The following is an 18,522-nucleotide window of genomic DNA, read 5'->3' on the forward strand; positions in this document are numbered from 1 at the left end:
CAGGTGGCATGTGGTACACACAGGTAGGTTTCATTTACAAGACAGAAAACATGCATTAGGGAACCTGAATATTTTATAACAGGCAGTAAAATCTGTCGGACCTTTGCCCCAGAAGGTGACATTCTCTTTATTGTCCTGAACAGTAAGTAGACAGGCTTTGGAGGAACACACAATTTCTCTCTCCCAAGGAGGTTCACTCTATAGCCCTGAAGAAAAGTCCTGAAACAAGGGAGTTAGCGATTCTGACTCTCAGATGAGCAAAAAGGCAAAAGACCTGCAGAGACCTGTCCTTGTCTCTTCAGTGTGACCCTCACTTTCATGGATGACTGTTCCCACCTTCTCTCCCCTCAGTCACCTGAGCTGCCACTGCCTCAACACACACCCTCTGCTCCTTCGCTTCCTTCTAGTTTGGTTTTGCTCCTTTTTAGTTTCTTTTCCTGGCTTCTATTTCTCTGCTCATCTGTAAATGTTAGAGGGATCTTGGGCTCCCTTCTTTTTTCTATCTGCAATGAACCAAACTGTGTCCCCATAAAATTCCTATACTGAAATCCTAACCCCTCACGCAGAGTGTTGGTATTTGGAGATGGGGCCTTTGAGAGTTAATGAAGTTGAGTTGAGGTCAGTAGGGCTCGGTTGATGGAATTAATGCTCTAACAAGGAGAGACATCAAAGAACTTACTACCCTTCCCTCCCTCCCTCTCCCCTTCCCTCTCCACCAAGGAGAAACCATGCATGTAATAAGCAAGAAGGCAGCTATCTAAACCCAAAGAGAGCTTTCACCAGACACTAACCCCACTGGTACCTTGATCTTGGACTTCTAGTCTCTAAAACCATGGGAAATAAATTTTTATTGTTTAAACCACCCAATCTATGGCATTTTGTTATGGCAGCCCAAGCAAAGACACTATTAGATTCCAGCTAAGCTATGTCCTCTCTAACTTCTTACTTGCCACAGTGTGTTGTTACATTTTGAATTAAATGCATACTCCTGAACCAAGCTACAAAGCCCCATGATCTGCCCCTGCCTTCCTGTTTAGCCTCATCTTAACACCAGCTTTCTTCTCACTCATTATCCTCCAAGCTGTGGTCTATTCAAGAAACAGAAAGAAAGTCAAGTCAGCCTTAGGGTCATCATGAAAGATGTCTGTCACCCTGATATCCTGTCCTCTCCCACTTCTCCCTATTTTTGCAAGGGTGGTTCTTTGTCATTCCGGTATCATTTTAAATATGTTTCAGTCTCAAATACCCAACCTAAAATCATCATCTAGTTATTCTCAGGTCACATCATTCTATTTTCATTGTTGGCATCATACTTATCAACACTGCTACTACCTCCTTAGTAATGAGGATTTCTTGGACGATTTCTTGCTTGCTCTGATATGCCTACTACTTAAACAGCATTTGGAACAATAAATATTTCTGAAATAAATGGAGAGCGAGCGGGATGAACAAAAGAATAAATAACGTGTAAGAACTGGCAAAGGTAGGGGTTCCCCGAAGAACACCACCAGTAATTAAAACAGTAAGATTCTTTTATTATCTTTTGGCACAACCTGGTCCACATATATAGAAGTTATTCAGACATCTGGGGGCCTTTCATTTGAAGATGAACTACTTTAATTCACACACTATGCCTAGAGAGTGCTTTTATTTATTTATATATATTTTTTGTGGCACCTCCAAATTTTAATGCATGGAAGCAGACCCTCACACGTATATGCATCACTTGACTCATGACAAAGGTGATATTACAGAGCTATAGGGAAAGAATACTCTTTTCAACAAAAGACTAAGTCAACTGGATGGCAAAACAGGAAGCAAAACTAGAATCTTTCCCTCACTATACATAAGTGGATCTAAATGTGAAAAGTAAAACGATAAGGCTTTCTGTAAAAAAAAAAAAAAAAAAAAAAAATTAGGGTAGACAAGGATTTCTTAAACAGGACACAAAAAGCTGTAACTGTAAAAGAAAAACCTTGGTAAAATGAATAATGCATTTATAGAGAGCTTTTAAATCACTTCCTGATAAACATAGTCCACAGGGTCACAAGAGTTTGACACAACTTAGCAACTAAACAACAAACATCATCACTAAACTTCCTACTTCATAAGCAATAACACTTAAAACCAAGCAGTGTTATAGAAATAATGTGTAAGACTTGACTTTGCTATTTTATCTTTTAAATTGGTTTATTTATAAAAACTTTTTAGTATCTGCTACGTATAGTCACTTGGAGAAGGCAATGGCATCCCACTCCAGTACTCTTGCTTGGAAAATCCCATGGATGGAGGAGCCTGGTAGGCTGCAGTCCATGGGGTCACTAAGAGTCGGACACGACTGAGCGACTTCACTTTCACCTTTCACTTTCATGCATTGGAGAAGGAAATGGCAACCCACTCCGGTGTTCTTGCCTGGAGAATCCCAGGGACAGGGGAGCCTCGTGGGCTGCCATCTGTGGGGTCGCACAGAGTCGGACACGACTGAAGTGACTTAGCAGCAGCAGCACGTATAGTCACCATGTAGAGACTGAGATTTTGACAGTTAAAAGGAAAGAGACTCTTTTCTTTAGAGAACCTGTAAGTAATAAGATGCAAGATGCAGAAGCAGCTACATATAGCTGGGCACAGTTCCTTGGCAGAATATGAAATTCTTTTATCTTGTTTTCTAAGTTTTAACTTGGTAAAATTACTTTCATAAGCTAATCTATGTTTCTCAAAAAGTGTATATTCATAAAATAGTCCCTTGAGTCACTGTGTTTTAGAGTCATGAAAAAAAAACAAACAGTTTTTTATCTTATTTTTGAATAGTCTATGAACAGATCTAAGAAATTACCACTATTTAATTTGAAAATTTCTAGTCAACCATTGTAGTGCCTTGAGCAAAACTTTTAATAGCCTGCTGCCTCAATTTCTTAATCAGGAAAACAGATTAACAAAACAAACATCTCATTTTCAAACCAACTGGATATAATAAACATTAAGTCGTGATCTTTTCACAAATCTAGTTTTATAAAAGAGCATTGATGATGAGGTGTGTGATAGAATAAAAAGTGATACCTCCTCAATTATGTGATGAATGTATAATATCATCTCTCTAGGAAAGAAGGAAAAGATTTCTTGGAAGACAGACACTAGGGTATTGAAACCAATAGCTCTTTGAATTGCATGAAGTCTCAAGTCAGAAGTGAATATCAGTTCAACTCCATGGTTTCCTATTGCTGCTATCTTCTGTAAAACATCTTAGATGGCTTTACTGAAATGTAACAAGGGGAAAAAAATGGCCTTGAAGTTGGCCATGGTGGAAATACTGACACCACAGAATTTGGCAAACCTTAGAAATCAAGATTTTGCTCTCAGTCACTCTTTCTGTCTCCCCAACTCCCACTGAAGAGCTGCTCATTAAACCACATCACTGATTCCAATCCTCAGATGCATGTAGAAATCCTGTGTCCTACCATTATAAACACATGTGCACACATCCCTGGGATCCCTGGGGTAATGACATTGGAATGAAGCTTCAGAAAGATCTGGATCCGATGTTCTGAGATGGAATCCAGCTTGTGAAATCACACACCATCCATGAGACCTGCCAGCCTGCAGAATGGAGTCTTCCCAGAGATGAAGGAAAGAAGGATGGGAGGGAGGGAGCAAGAGAGAAAGATCCATTTCTTCCCTAAAAGTGTCTATTTCTCGCTTATATACCCCAGAATCTGAAAGTACTATAAGCCTGAAAAACTCCCTTAGCTGTAAAGATAGATGATTAAACCACATTCCTCTTAATTAAAATAAAGGATTGTTTTAAGTGAAACTAGGAAGCAGATTCTGTATTTGAAAGAGCACTGGTGCATAGATTTGAATATTACACTTCATAAAGACAGCCCATTGTGCTAATAGCAAAGCGGTCAACACTACCTTATCTCTGATGCATCCTTTCATTTATTCACACACAAACATGATAATTTATCACAAAAAGCCACTTCTGCACACCCCATAGCCAGAGCATGGGAAGGGGGCTTAGTGAATAGGAAACAAAAATGCAAATATAAAGATGTATCATTTTTAGATCACAGCACTACTTAAGTCTAGGACCAGAGTAAGTCCATCACTTTTATTTCCTGCCCCTTGCCAAGGCCAGAAGCCCTTCAAGTCTCTGTATTTGTATTTACATAAAGCTGTAACCTCCATATGTCAATCTCATACCTTTTAGTAACTAGTATGATGTATTGAAAAGAACGTGGCCTTAAGAACCAGGCAGTTCAAATGGAAAAAGACAGAAAGCCCAGAAATAAACCCATGCACCTACGGGTACCTTATTTGTGATAAAGGAGGCAAGAATAATACAATGGGGCAAAGACAGCCTCTTCAATAAATGGTGCTGGGAAAACCGGACAGCTACATGTAAAAGAATGAAATTAGAACACTTCCTAACACCATCCACAAAGATAAACTCAAAATGGATTAAAGACCTAAATGTAAGACCAGCAACTGTAAAACTCTTAGAGGAAAACAGAGGCAAAACACTCGATGACATAAATCAAAGCAAGATCCTCTATGACTCACCTCTTAGAGTAACAAAAATAAAAGCAAAAGTAAACAAGTGGGATCTGATTAAACTTAAAAGCTTTTGCACAGCAAAGGAAACAATAAGCAAGATGAAAAGACAACCCTCAGAATGGGAGAAAATAATAGCATATGAAACAACTGACAAGGGATTAATTTCCAAAATATACAAGCAGCTCATACACACAATACCAGAAAAACAAACAACCCAATCAGAAAGTGGGGAAAAGACCTAAACGGGCGAAGACATACAGATGGCTAACACACACAGGAAGAGATGCTCAACATTGCTCATTATTAGAGAAATGCAAATCAAAACTACAATGAGATATAACCTCACACTGGTCAGAATGGCCATCATCAAAAAGTCTAAAAACAATAAATGCTGGAGAGGGTGTTGGAGAAGAGGGAACGCTCTTGCACTGTTGGTGGGAATGTAAATTGATACAGTCACTACAGAAGACAATATGGAGATTCCTTAAAAAATTAGGAAGAAAACCACCATATGACCCAGCAATCCCACTCCTAGACATATACCCTGGGGGAACCAAAACTGAAAGAGTCACGTGCATCCCATTGTTCATTGCAGCACTATTTACAATAGCTAGAACATGGAAGCAACCTAGATGCCCATCAACAGATAAATGGATAAAGAAGTTGCGTTACATAAACACAATGGAATATTACTCAGCCATAAAAAGGAACACTTTTGAGTCAGTTCTAATGAGATGGATGAACCCAGAACCTATTATAAAGAGTAAAGTAAGTCAGAAAGAGAAAGATAAATATCGTATTCTAACGCATATGTACGGAATCTAGAAAAAATAGTACTGAAGAATTTACTTACAGGGCAGCAATGGAGAAACAGACATAGAGAGTAGACTTATGGACATGGGGAGAGGGGAGGAGAGGGCAAGATGTATGGAGAGAGTAACAGGGAAACTTATATTACCGTATTTAAAATTCATAGCCAACAGGAATTTGCTGTATGGCTCAGGAAACTCAAACAGGGGCTCTCTATCAACCTAGAAGGGTGGGATGGGGAGGCAGATGGGAAGGAGATTCAAAAGGGAGGGGATATATGTATACCTATGGCTGATTCATGTTGAGGTTTGACAGAAAACAACAAAATTCTGTAAAGCAAGTATCCTTCAATAAACAAATTAAATAAATAAATTTAAAAAAAAGAACCAGGTATTTCAAATGTTGGGTTAAAATCCTGCCTCTTTTAATAGATGGATGTCATTGGAAAGTCAGATATTTAATCTGAAATTTTTCCTTACCCTTCAGTTGGGAATCATAACATCTTCCTCACAAGGTTATCATGGAAATGACCCACATGAAAAGGGATATATTGCACAACACACAATAAATCCTCTGTAACAGTCCTCTTCTCTTTCCTTCTCTTATCTTTACTTCCTGTCAAAAATGAGGGAGCAATTCTTAACTTGTTAGGACAAGAACATAATGGCTACAGGCCAGTTAGTGAAAACATCCAGATAATTAGCCCAAAGGGGATTTTAATTTGAATCTTATTTATTATTCAATGTGGAGTTGATTATTCTTTAAACAATAACAACAACAACTATGCTTTAAATAAAATATCCCTTTCAGTGACCTTGCTTGGGTTTCTTTGTTTCTAGCCTGGGAAAAAAATCTGGAAGCTCTTTTAATAAGATGGCTGCAGAAAATAAGTTGAGAGTTCACCGTTCCTGACTAGAGACAACCTCAGTAATTATGCAAAAGGAAGGAAATAATTACCATTTTATAATATTCCTATCACACAGGATGCTATTATGTGCTTTATCAACATTTACATTGAGTTCTCCCATAGCTATGGGATTAAGACAATAAGAGCAATTAACAACAAAGGCATTAATACAAATAGCACACATCTTTCATGTCACACCTTTCTCTTGGGGATTCTAAATGCTTTTCACATATTAGTGTACTAGCCTTAGAGGAAATGAACTTCAACGGGCCACAGGTTTGCATAATATCAACATGGAAATTGATGCAACTAGAGAGAGAGGTTCAGTAAAACAGGAGATCCTTCTCTGAAGCTCTTTTCATCACTCTTGAATGGCCCCTGGGCATTAGACTTTAGGGATATTTCACTCAACATGGAGATAAATATGCAATTTGCTATCCTGAAGCCCTTTATGGTTGATAAAAGGAATCGTGGAAGAAGGGATGCTTTTTCATAAGTTGAACATACACAGACAGTAATGCAGTCTATTTCTACACAGCCCTAATTTCCAATTGTTTAAGAGTTTTTATACTTATTCCTCACACTTTTTTTTGTATATAGTTTTTTCCAACATTTTATTTTATATTGAAGTATAGCCGATGAACAACGTTGAGATAGCTTCAGGTGGACAGCAAAGGGACTCAGCCACATGTATACCTGTGTTGAAGACGGGACCACAGGTGTGTTTTTCACTTGCATGTTTGATTTTTCAAGGTATTAATATTTCATAATGGGGAACCATGCCCATCAAGTGCACTTGTAGGTACCAACATCTTTATCAAGGAATTTATCATTAACTTTTGATAGCAATTGTATTTGGAAATTAAAGGTCTGATTTGTACCTTGTACAAGGATTTAGCTCATTTATTTGCTGACCTTCTTTTGTAATAAATGTTTTTTAGCAACTCCACCTTTTAAAGGGCTCTAATTTAGATACTTCATCTAGGAAGGCAACCTGCAAACTGCCTTAAAACAATGCAATGACCTGATTCCTCCTTCATTGGGCCCTTCCTTCTCCCAACACTTTTCCCCTCCATTTCTAAAATTTAAAGAATATTCTTCCATATGATAATGTGAATCAACCATAAGTATACATTAAACTCTTGCTCAGACTTTTAGGTATCCTGATTTTACTTATTGCTTACATAAAAATCCATTACTTTGAAAAAAAAATAAAAATAAAGAATATTCATCCACAAATATTTAGGGAAAGTTAGAAACGGATGAGACTGGGATTTGCTAACTAAATTTGAAACGCTAAGTCTCTTACTTAGAGACTTACGGATGGAATTTGAAAGAATGTCTTGATAGGTTACTCATCTATAATCCTCTTTGTCTAAGATAGGCATTTACATCTAAACTGTCTGTTTCAGCCCAGTTAGTCTACAGCATAGATTCTTGCTCACATCAACAGGAAAGGTTATGTCCTCTAAGCTTCTTGGAGGGATTGCTTTAGTAGCTCTGAACTTGAAACAAGACCAATGCAGATGGTTTTGTGGTGGCTGGATCCAAATGCTGATCCCAATATCAACACTAATTCAAATGAATAATAAAGAAAAGGAGCAATTTACTTAATAGCTCCTCAAATGTATGACTTTCAAAGTTTTTAATTAAAACCAAAAACCAAAAGAAATCTTTCACTTCCTTTTACCCAATGTTAATCTGAAAAAATGCACTTCATCCAAGATATCTGTGAAAATTTCTTCTTGATTTTTGCACTGCCAAATGTTGTAAATTAGGACGTAATTTAACAGATCATTTGCTTTTTTGGTTTAATTTTGCTTCTCGTAATCTGAGGCTTAGGGAAAATACCTAGTATATCCATGAATCATCTGTAAGGAAACAGGAAAGGACAGACTACAGGACTGCAGAACTGGAAAGTGACAAAGAGGAGAACTTCTAACCACAGAGTCCCTTAATTTGGAAATCTGAATAAATGATGGGAGAAGGCCATGGTACCCCACTCCAGTACTCTTGCCTGGAGAATCCCATGCACGGAGGAGCCTGGTAGGCTGTTGCTGTATAACTAAAATTACTACCAAGCTCTGGGTTCTTAAATTTTTAAATGGTAAGAACACAGAATTTACAAGGTGATGGATTATCATAATTGAGGATTCTAAAAGCAGGCAAAGAAATCATTTCTTGTCATCCAGAAAAATTTACATCTGAAAAAGGCTGATGTCTATAAAGTCCTTAAATAAATCACCCCGTATTTCTTATTTGGGGTAATGAGCCTTGCAGAATTTTTTTGGAATAGAGAATGTTTAATGCACATGTATGTATACACACACACAAATACACATATCCATTATACACATATATTATTTAAGCCAGCATATTAATTATATCTATTATATATATTTTTGTCATAGTCAGGGGAAGCCTTTTCTGTCTATAACCTGTATTAATTAATTACTAATTAATTGGTTTCTGATTCATTATGGTTTGAATTATGTCCCCTCAAAGGATATGAGGCAACTCTAACCTCTGCTATCTATGAAGGTGATCTAATTTGAAAATAGAATCTTTGTAGATATAATTAAGTTTAGATGAAGTCATTAGGGTTGGCCTGAAGTTAACAAGATTGATGCTCTTATAGAAAAAGGAAAATGCCATGTGAAGACAGAGATGATGAGGAAGTATACCATGTGAGGGCCAAGGCAGAGACTGGAGGGATGCAGCTATGAGATAAACACCAAGGCTCCCTGGCCACGACTAGAAGCTTGCGAGAGGCACAGAAGGACACGGCCCTACTGATACCTTCATTCCAGACGCCAGGCCTCCACAACTATGAGAAAATATATTTATCTTCTTGCAAGACACCCAGTTTGCAGCACTTTGTTTTGGCTGTCCTAGGAATCTAATCTACCATCCAATTGGCCGTTCAACACATATTTCTCGAGTATCTTGTATGGGCTTGAGATCGTGTTAGCTGCCAGAGTCTTACAGTATTGAGTGATCCAGATTATGAATGTGCCTTTGTGGAGGAAAAGCAATCAGATAAAACATCTGAGGACAATACAGATTTGTAGGAGCACCAATCAGAGGCTTCTGATAGAGGACCACGGAAGAGCTCCCTGTGACGCTAACCTGATGTGAAATCTGGAACAATGAGTGGGAGTTCACCTAGAGAAGAATGGAGAAGCCTCTTCCAGACCAGGAGAACCACATGACCAGAATCTGAAGAGCAAGAGAGGCTTCAATGTTCAATGCACTGTTTAATCTATCAGGAGACAGACAGACCGGCCAGAGATGAAGACTGCCTATGGCCAAGGGCTTTATAATACATTTAAGGCATTGCAACTTTCATTCTATGGGAGGGAGACATATGCATTTTAGTAAGGGGATGGCTATGATCACATATACATTGAGAAGGACCATTCTGATTATGGTGGGGAAAATGGATTGGAAGGTGAGAGAAGATTGGACACTAGCAGCCCGCATATTAGGAGAACGGATAGAATTCAAGTAGCATTCTGATATGCTGTTATCCATTGTTTAAATTCCCAAAGCACTTTCACATCTAATTTTATGTTTGGCCTCCAGCAAACTCCAGAGATAAACTAAACAGGAATGACTCCCCTACTCTACCTTGGCACCAACTGTCAGAGCAAAATAATTGGATGAGAATCACACAGCTGGTTGACAATGAAACTGAGACCACAAACATGTCATATTCTTGCCCTCTATGCTAATGACGTGCACAGTGCCCACTAACGAAAACTATCCTGCCATCACAGGGAAGTCATCACTGTATAAAGACAGAATGCTGTACTGGAAAGATCACTCAGTCCTCAACAGCGGGCGGAGAGTGTCTGGCAAAGGCTTGTCCCTGTCCCTCAAGTACATATGTGCACAGCGCCACCAAGTGGAGGAAAATATATCTTGAGCTCAGGTTGGAAGAACCCTACACATTACAGGGTAGGGATGGGGGAAAAGAAGAATCTTATCATGACATTACCTCTGACTATATGACTTTACATACCTATCCTTCATTAGATGAGCCATCAAAAACTGCTGATGGAGAGGAAGAGAAAGGAAGAGGGAATGTTCTTAAACCAGGTCTGGCTATCCCAATGATGGCGCAGCCACTAAGCAGAAAAAAAGACAACAGTGTGTTCTCACCTACACCCAAATCAGCCCCTTTTTTTATGTTCACTTAATTGTGTACTCACTGGAAGACTGGAAACTACAGAAGCCTTTATTTCCTGTACCGATTTGTTTGAAGGCACACTTTGACCTCCAGGAAAGCCTAAGATCTCATGCTTCTAACTTTGGAAATATACACGTGTGTGTGCCCAGGTACCTACCCATATATTCCACTCCAAAGAGAGGAGCCCCCAAACAGAGTAAGGACCCACAGTCTGTGGAAGGGTGAAGTATAAGGAGTGAAGTAAAAAGCTAACTCTTCTCTTGCTTTGGGTAAACATGCTGTATCTTCTTTCTTTCCCAGGTTCACAGTTTGATGTCAAAGGTCTGTGGCCATCCTCTTCCTGGAAGGCCCTTTGGAAGATCTAGTAGCTTATGCTGGGGCCACATGCAGTGTAGATCTGAAGAGCCATTCCTGGAAAAGGAAATGGCTACCCACTCCAGTATTCTTGCCTGGAGAATCCCATGGATAGAGAGGCCTGGTGGGCTACAGTCCATGGGGTTGCAAAGAGTAGGACACGACTGAGCAACTAACACTTTCACTTTCATGGAGAGCTAAAATGAGAATAAAACTGCCCTAAACTTTTTGCTTCCATGCTTCTTGTTGCAACTGAAGAGGTAATATCCAGAAAGCCAAGTTCAGTGTGCTGATCTAGCAAGAAGTCCAAAGAAACAAGAGATCCAGTTGTCCTACATTCTAGACTTTCAATTAAGGAGGCAAAGGAATCCTCAGTTGATCATACAAGACCCTGCCCTGATCCTTAGGATAGGAAACTACATATATGTTTGTGACCAAACCCAACCCATCAGGGTATTCATTCATCTGCAGCATCCTCTCTGCATCTGTCTCCTCAGGGACCTAACAGAAGATGTCTGGTGAGGATTTGGAGATGTGGGATGTAGCCCATCCTGTCCTTAGAGATTTTCTGCTCATGTGACTTGAAAAGCTCTTTCCCAGCTGCTTGTTCATTGAAGGGAAGCCATGGAAGCCGGCAAGGCACAGTTAAGACACCGTGAGGTTGGAAATACAGTGATTTGTACTTGGCAGAGAGAAAACTGAAGAGGTAAACATATTGCTGGAAAAAAACAAACCATCAGCACAATGGAAAATCAGGCTCCTTCTCCAAGGCTTCAGCTTTAGGAATCAATGCCACTATGGGCTGGGCTGTTGTTTGCCTTAATGAAGGACTTTAGAGGGGCTGAAGTCACCACTTGGATACAGCCAGCCAGGGCAAACCTTGCCTCTACAGGACAAACTGGCTGATTAGGGCAGCCCTGGAGAATAACCTTCTGTAGCAAACACTGCCATTTGGATGAGAAGAAGGTTCTAAACCCCAACAGCTGTGATGATGAATGATCCTTCCATACTCTTTGGAAGGTGCGGAGACATTAACCTTGTATCTTGGCCAAACATCATATTATATTTTCCTTCCTTAAATCTGCCCTCTCTGCCACCAGCAAGAGCAGCTGGACAACACAGGTTGTTTGCTTCCCAGCCCCTGAAGTCAAAGCATGGTTGTTGCCTAATGGCATTTTAATGTGGATTAAGCGGTTATGCTTTATATCATATCATCTTAATGGGAAGGGTTCTAATTCAGTCATAGCCTTTATCTTTTACAAGATCCAAAGAAAATGTGTAACACTCACAAAATTCCTGGAGTTTCTTTTCCAGCATTATCTTCATTCATTCAACAGTTACGGAATATCTACTAGCTCTAGTTCTGGAAAGATACAAAGCTGGGCAAGGGAGGGTTCCTGCCTTGCCCTAAAATTAAGAATGTAAAGAATTAGAAAGGATTCTAGGAGAGGAGTATCCAGGGCACAGTGGAAGCATAGAGGAAAGAAGGATAGACTCTACTTAAAAAAATGAAAGACTCAACATGATAAATGAAGAAAATCCTTTAATCTGTAAATCACAAAATATCAACAGGACCTAACCATCTTATTGTGATGAGATTTATTTTTTAAAGAAAAGTTAGATACTAAGCCATAATACAATCATATGCCAGGGACATTGATGCAGCTGATAAAGAGGAGAGAAGAGAAAGAAAGAGAGAGAAAGAGAGAGAGGAAGGGACGTAGGGAAGTCAATGGTAGTGAAGATGAATTCTCTCTGCTCAAAGGACTGGAGAGCATAGTAACACAAGCTACGAAAGAAAGAAGAGCTGGTGGTGGGGTGAGTAGGTAGAATATTTCATCAACAAAACAAGTAAATGAGAATCAACAAAGAGGTATATAAAGTTGAAATAGAGAAGACAGATTGTGTCAGATTATCATGGTTGTTTAATGTCAGACTAAGGAGTTTAGTCTTGATTTGCCACAGTAGATTTTTATAAATTTTTGAGGTGGGGAGTGATGTCAACTCTGGAAAGAAGTTGGAATGGATAATTTTGGTGATCTATGTATCATCTGTCAACAAAATTCAGAAATAATTCCTAAAGAGTGAGATTCCAGGCAGCAAGAGCTCATGGAAATTCAAGGATATAAAGATGAAAGCCTGGAAAGCATAATAGGGAAGAGGGCTTGGTAATGACAGGCCTGTTGTGTGACCTCTGCAGGTGCTGATGACTGTAAATTTCTCAGAATGTCATTTTCACATCTGTACAATGGGGATAACAGTAGAGCTTATCACACAGGCTAAGAGAATTAAATTAGGCAATGTGGGTAAAGCACTCTGATAGTTCTCATGCATCAACTGTGAGTATCTAAGAAATGCTTCCCAGGTGGCCTGGCAGTCAAGAATCCACCTGCCAATCCACCAGGAGACATGGGTTCGATCCCTGGGTCAGGAAGATCCCCTGGAGAAGGAAATGGCAACCCACTCCAGTATTCTTGCTGGGGAAGTCCCATGGACAGTGAGCCTGGAGGGCTACAGTCCATGGGGTCACAAAGAGTCGGACATGACTGAGTGGCTAAAACAAACAACCACCTAGGAAATATGCACTGCTTTTGATGTGGGGATAGTTGTTGCTGCCTTTGAAACATGGCAGAAGGGTTTCATGAAGCTTACTGGAGTGGAAGCATTAACAGGATAGTGTGCCTAATTGAAATAACTCATTCAAGTTCACTTCACAGGTACAGTGAACGACCTAGGACTGCAGAACAGGGTCGCGAGCACAAAGGGGCATCAACGGAAGCCTTGACAAATTCGGACTTCAGCCTAGTGTCAGGCTTCGAGAATTGTCCATGAAGCACCAAGTACACTGCATGCTCATCAGACTTACCAATTAATTCGTGGGAACATTGAAACACTATGTTTGGCTCTAGAGATCGGATTTGTCATCGTGCAAACTTGGTGCATGGCTAAAGAATGCTTTGAAAGGAGGCAAAGTAATGAAGGAATCAAATGCAAGGGCTTTGAAGTTAAAGTATTACCAGGTTCCCCAGCTTATACTCAATTAGGTTGCCACATGCCATTGATGCAATATTTCATTATACTTAACTTGCATTATGGAGGGTTTCTGAAATGGAGGGAAAAGAGAGAAAATGAATTTAAACATACCAACTTATGTTCATAAATAATTTTATTCCTTTAGTTTAAGGATGTTTCATAGGCGATTGTATTAACAATGCAAGAACTAAATTTCCACTATCATATTTCGCTAGTCAATAGTCAAACTGCCCCCTTGAGTTTCAGCTCCTGAAGGTAGTAATTCACTCAGTTCTTTAACTACACAGCTCTGAATGATGATAAAGATCCAGAACTAGTGTCAGTGAATTTTCTTTAGCAAGTAGTAAAAAGAATGAGGAGATAAAACTTCACTGAGAGCATTTTTCTCCAAGAAATTTTTAATATATTGCAATTTCTAGAATAAATACAGACTAAAATGAAGTGATAATAAAAATATTTCAACATATGAATATTTGGGATAACAGTACTATAAGACAGAGAAGTGGTGTAGAACTTATACCTGTACAAGAAGTAACTGTGAATCTGACAGTTTTGAAGGTAAATTTATACAGATGTGATCTTTTTTTGACTATGAAAATCAGTAAACAGAAACCTCATTTAAAATAGGGTCAGGAGACCAGAAGGGGGAACTCTCATGCCATACCACTTGATGTCAATTGGCTTTACTAACTGTAAGAGGGTTACTAATTTACTACCCAGCAAAAGGAAAGAGGACTTTCTTCTTGTCTGGCAACAGGGTAGCCAATGAGAGACTCTCACCACTCAGCCAATGAAAAGCCACTACACTCTGAATTTCCAGTTTCCCTCAATGGACTATTTGTTTATAACTGTCCCCCATCTCCTTTATAAAAGACTATTTCTTTCTCTCTTTTGTTCTGCTGATTTCCCTGTAGTTCACCATTGATGGCATGTTCTGATTTGCAATTCTTTGCTGTTTCCAAATACACATAAAAAAAAAAAAATTGGCTGTTTTATTGTTTTACAGTAACAACCCAACATAAACAGTATCATTTTATGAAATGGAAAACAACTGTTAGTTAAGCTCTTAACCAAATCAAAAAGCAATTTCCCCTCAATATATATGGCAGTTTATGGCAGTTTCAGGTACTCTTAAAAAATTGAGTGCATTAAAAACCATAAAAAATATGGTGTGCGTGTGTTTGTAAAATAAAGTTATAATCTAACTCGGTCATTAGGAATAGGATTTTCACCCCCATGAATGTCCTGGGGAATATAACAAAGTCATGACAGATACAACCCTGGCTATCTACATAGTTTTTACAGCACCTCCTGACTTTCTGGTTCCTGAGAACCAGAAATATACCCCTAAATTTCCAAAACCCTTTTTGGAAAGGAATACCGTTAAGGAATACCCATTAAGAACCAATTAGAGAAAGAGAGTAGAGGATATGCTAGAAGGAAAGAATATTTGATGTTTGTTCAGGTTTGGGGTTTTTTTCTTTTTTTTTTTCCCCTATGTATTTGTACTTGCTTTTGGGAAATTAAACTCTGGAACTTATTTTTGCCTGCTGAAGTCATAGGATACACTGAAAAGCTCTTAAAATATAACTCACTTATTGAGGATCAACTGCACAAAAACCCTTGCTTGGTTAATCAGGCTTATGCTTTTGATATTCTGCTTTTAAAAGAGAAAGGCAAATCAATAAGACAGATAAAGGAATTAATAAAGGAATTAACAAGTAACTTCCCTGGCATACACATGAAAAGTATTTTTCATTGTTTTATTTACTCAATTAAAAAAAAAACAAACTTTTTAGTTTATATTGGGGTATAGCCAGTTAACAATGTTGTGACAGTCTCAGGTGGACAGTATAGGGACTCAGCCATACATATTCATGTATCCATTCTCCCCCAAACTGCCCTCCCATCCAGGCCACCACATAACATTGATCAGAGCTCCCTGTGCAATACAGTAGGTTCTGGTTGGTTATCCATTTTAAATAGAGCAGAGTTAATGTACTCAATTTTTGAGTGATGTTTTCAACAACTCCCTTTTTCTCTATGTTTTTATTACAATGCAAACAAATGTTTAGAATGATAAGGCCAAAGCACTCTCCGCCAGAGATTCTTAACCTGGGGGCCTAGTATCAGGGGCTTAAAGGTGGGCTGCAGGGGTCTACAAACTGGACGCAAAATTGTGTGTGTGTTTGTCTTTCTTGATAATTTATCTTATCCACAGCTCTTATTATATTCTCAAAACAGTTTATGTCAAAAAGATGTATAACAAAGCAAACGATGTTCCACATTTTTCAGCCATTAAAATGAAATTTAACTCAATATTTTTTCTTCACAGAACAGTGAAGTAGCTTAGCCATGTCTAGAATGATTTTTCACCACAAAGGTTAAAAGAAACAGGGAATTCAGTGTGACACTCAATAAAGCAAAAGATTAACTGGAACACTCCAGTAAATTGAGGTTTTGTAATTTACCTTACAAAGGTAAGGTAAAAAACAAGAAACAAAACTTCCCAGTTAAATGATCGATCCATGCGGATTCCCTAAGGGAGTGCCTGATAATAAATCACCCCTTAAGCCCCAAGATTTTTCACGCATCCAATGTGAGGTTGTAGGCAGTTATCACTGGGCTGAGTTAAAATGCATTAACTTCATGTAGATAATTCACTGAATAGAAACAAAAGACATTAAGCACAACTGACTTAGAAAATGAATCTCCTTTAAAATGAGGACAGAAAAGGCCCAAGAAGAGAGGCGACTACGAGAAATTTGTGGGGAAAGCACTGTGTGCGTATTAGTTCATTTATCAGGCTCTGGAATTAGGTAGCTTGATATCAAAGCTCAAAGTCACTGAACAAGACACGATTTTTAGCTTTACCCTCTCTGTATCTTGGGTTTTCCTTGGTGGCTCAGACAGTAAAGAGTCTGCCTGCAATGCAGGAGACCTGGGTTCAATCCCTGGGTTGGGAAAATCCCCTGGAGAAGGAAATGGCAACCCACTCCAGTATTGTTACCTGGAGAATGCTATGGACAGAGGAGCCTGGTGGGCTACAGTCCAGGGGTCGCAAAAGGTAGGACATTACTGAGTGACTGACTTTCACTTTTCACTTTCAGGCTAACTCTACATTTCCCAGACTTCCTGGTGCGCAAGGTACGCTGGGCAATGGGATATGAGTATAATCTAAACCCAATTCTTCACAGCAGGCTGTCAGCCCCCTATTTTCTCTTTGGTTAGGGATGTCCCTTTAGTCTTTTTTCTTAGGGATGGGGCATGGGTGAGTATGATGAGCCAGTTTCCAGCCTGCAGAGAAGAGACACCTTGAAGGAGGATGACGCAACACCACAGAAAGTACAGCCTGGAAAACGCTGGCAAAGACAGACGCCCTAACTCCCTGCACTACTCACCATCTTGGATGTTTATGTCAAAGAGAAATGGTTTGTCTTGTTTAGAGCCATCAGGGACTTTCCTGGCAGTCCAGTAGTTAAGAAATCATGCTTCCACACAGGGGACACAGGTTCGATCCCAGTTGGGGAACTAAGATCCCACATGCCATGTGTGGCCACCCCGCCCCCCCCAAAAAAAATGTAAAAAAAGTAACACTAAAAACAAAATAAAGCTATCATTCCAGGCTCTTTTAAACCATCCAAATAAATAGCTAGCTATTACAACATCTAGAGTACCTAAAATGGTGCTGCTGCTGCTGCTAAGTCGCTTCAGTCGTGTCCGACTCTGTGTGACCCCATAGATGGCAGCCCACCAGGCTCCCCTGTCCCTGGGATTCTCCAGGCAAGAACACTGGAGTGGGTTGCCGTTTCCTTCTCCAATGCATGAAAGTGAAAAGTGAAAGTGAAGTCACTCATCCGTGTCTGACTCTTAGCAACCCCATGGACTGCAGCCCACCAGGCTCCTCTGTCCATGGGATTTTCCAGGCAAGAGTACTGGAGTGGGGTGCCATTGCCTTCTCCTAAAATGGTGCTACCACATAGCAAAGGTTCAACAAATGATGGTGACTCTGTTTCACAGGGGGCATATAACCACGGCCCATTTCCCAGGTCTACTCTGAGGAAAGCTACTTTATAATAAGGATAGTTAACAGAACCAAAGCAAGGATATGGGTAGATGGGGTCAAGTAGTTTTGAGAACTACACTGGTTAAAAAAAATGAGCTCCTCTATTGATGAATTTCCAAGTCTTAAATATTCTATTATTAGGATTCCTCTTAAGAAAAGAGAAAGAGTGTATAAGGCTTCCTAAACTTGTCAAACCCACAGCACCTTTTTTCAAGAAGCATATTGTAAAGACAATGCTCTGTGGACATGTTTTGGGGAAACAATTTACTGGAGAATGAATTCCAAAAATTCTCAATGAACCAGACTAAGATTATTCTGAAAGAACATCCTACACTTATAATATGGCATGAGTATGCAGAAGAACATTAATTCATATTTAAGTAAAAGCTATACTTCTATATTCTTCATACTGTCTTCAAAAATAAGTCTAGTGAGTCACTAAACAGAGTAAATTTTGAGTCCATCATGAATTTCAAAACCAAATCATTATTATAGTATTTCCTGAGTAACCACAGTGTTAGAGAACCAAGAATCAAGAAAGAAGAAGGAAAAGGAGGAATGGATACAATCATGGCTACTTTGATTTTGATGGAGAGCATTTCTGAT

This window comes from Bubalus bubalis, chromosome 1, assembly GCF_019923935.1.
Source record: "Bubalus bubalis isolate 160015118507 breed Murrah chromosome 1, NDDB_SH_1, whole genome shotgun sequence".
In the NCBI taxonomy this organism is placed as follows: Eukaryota; Metazoa; Chordata; class Mammalia; order Artiodactyla; family Bovidae; genus Bubalus; species Bubalus bubalis.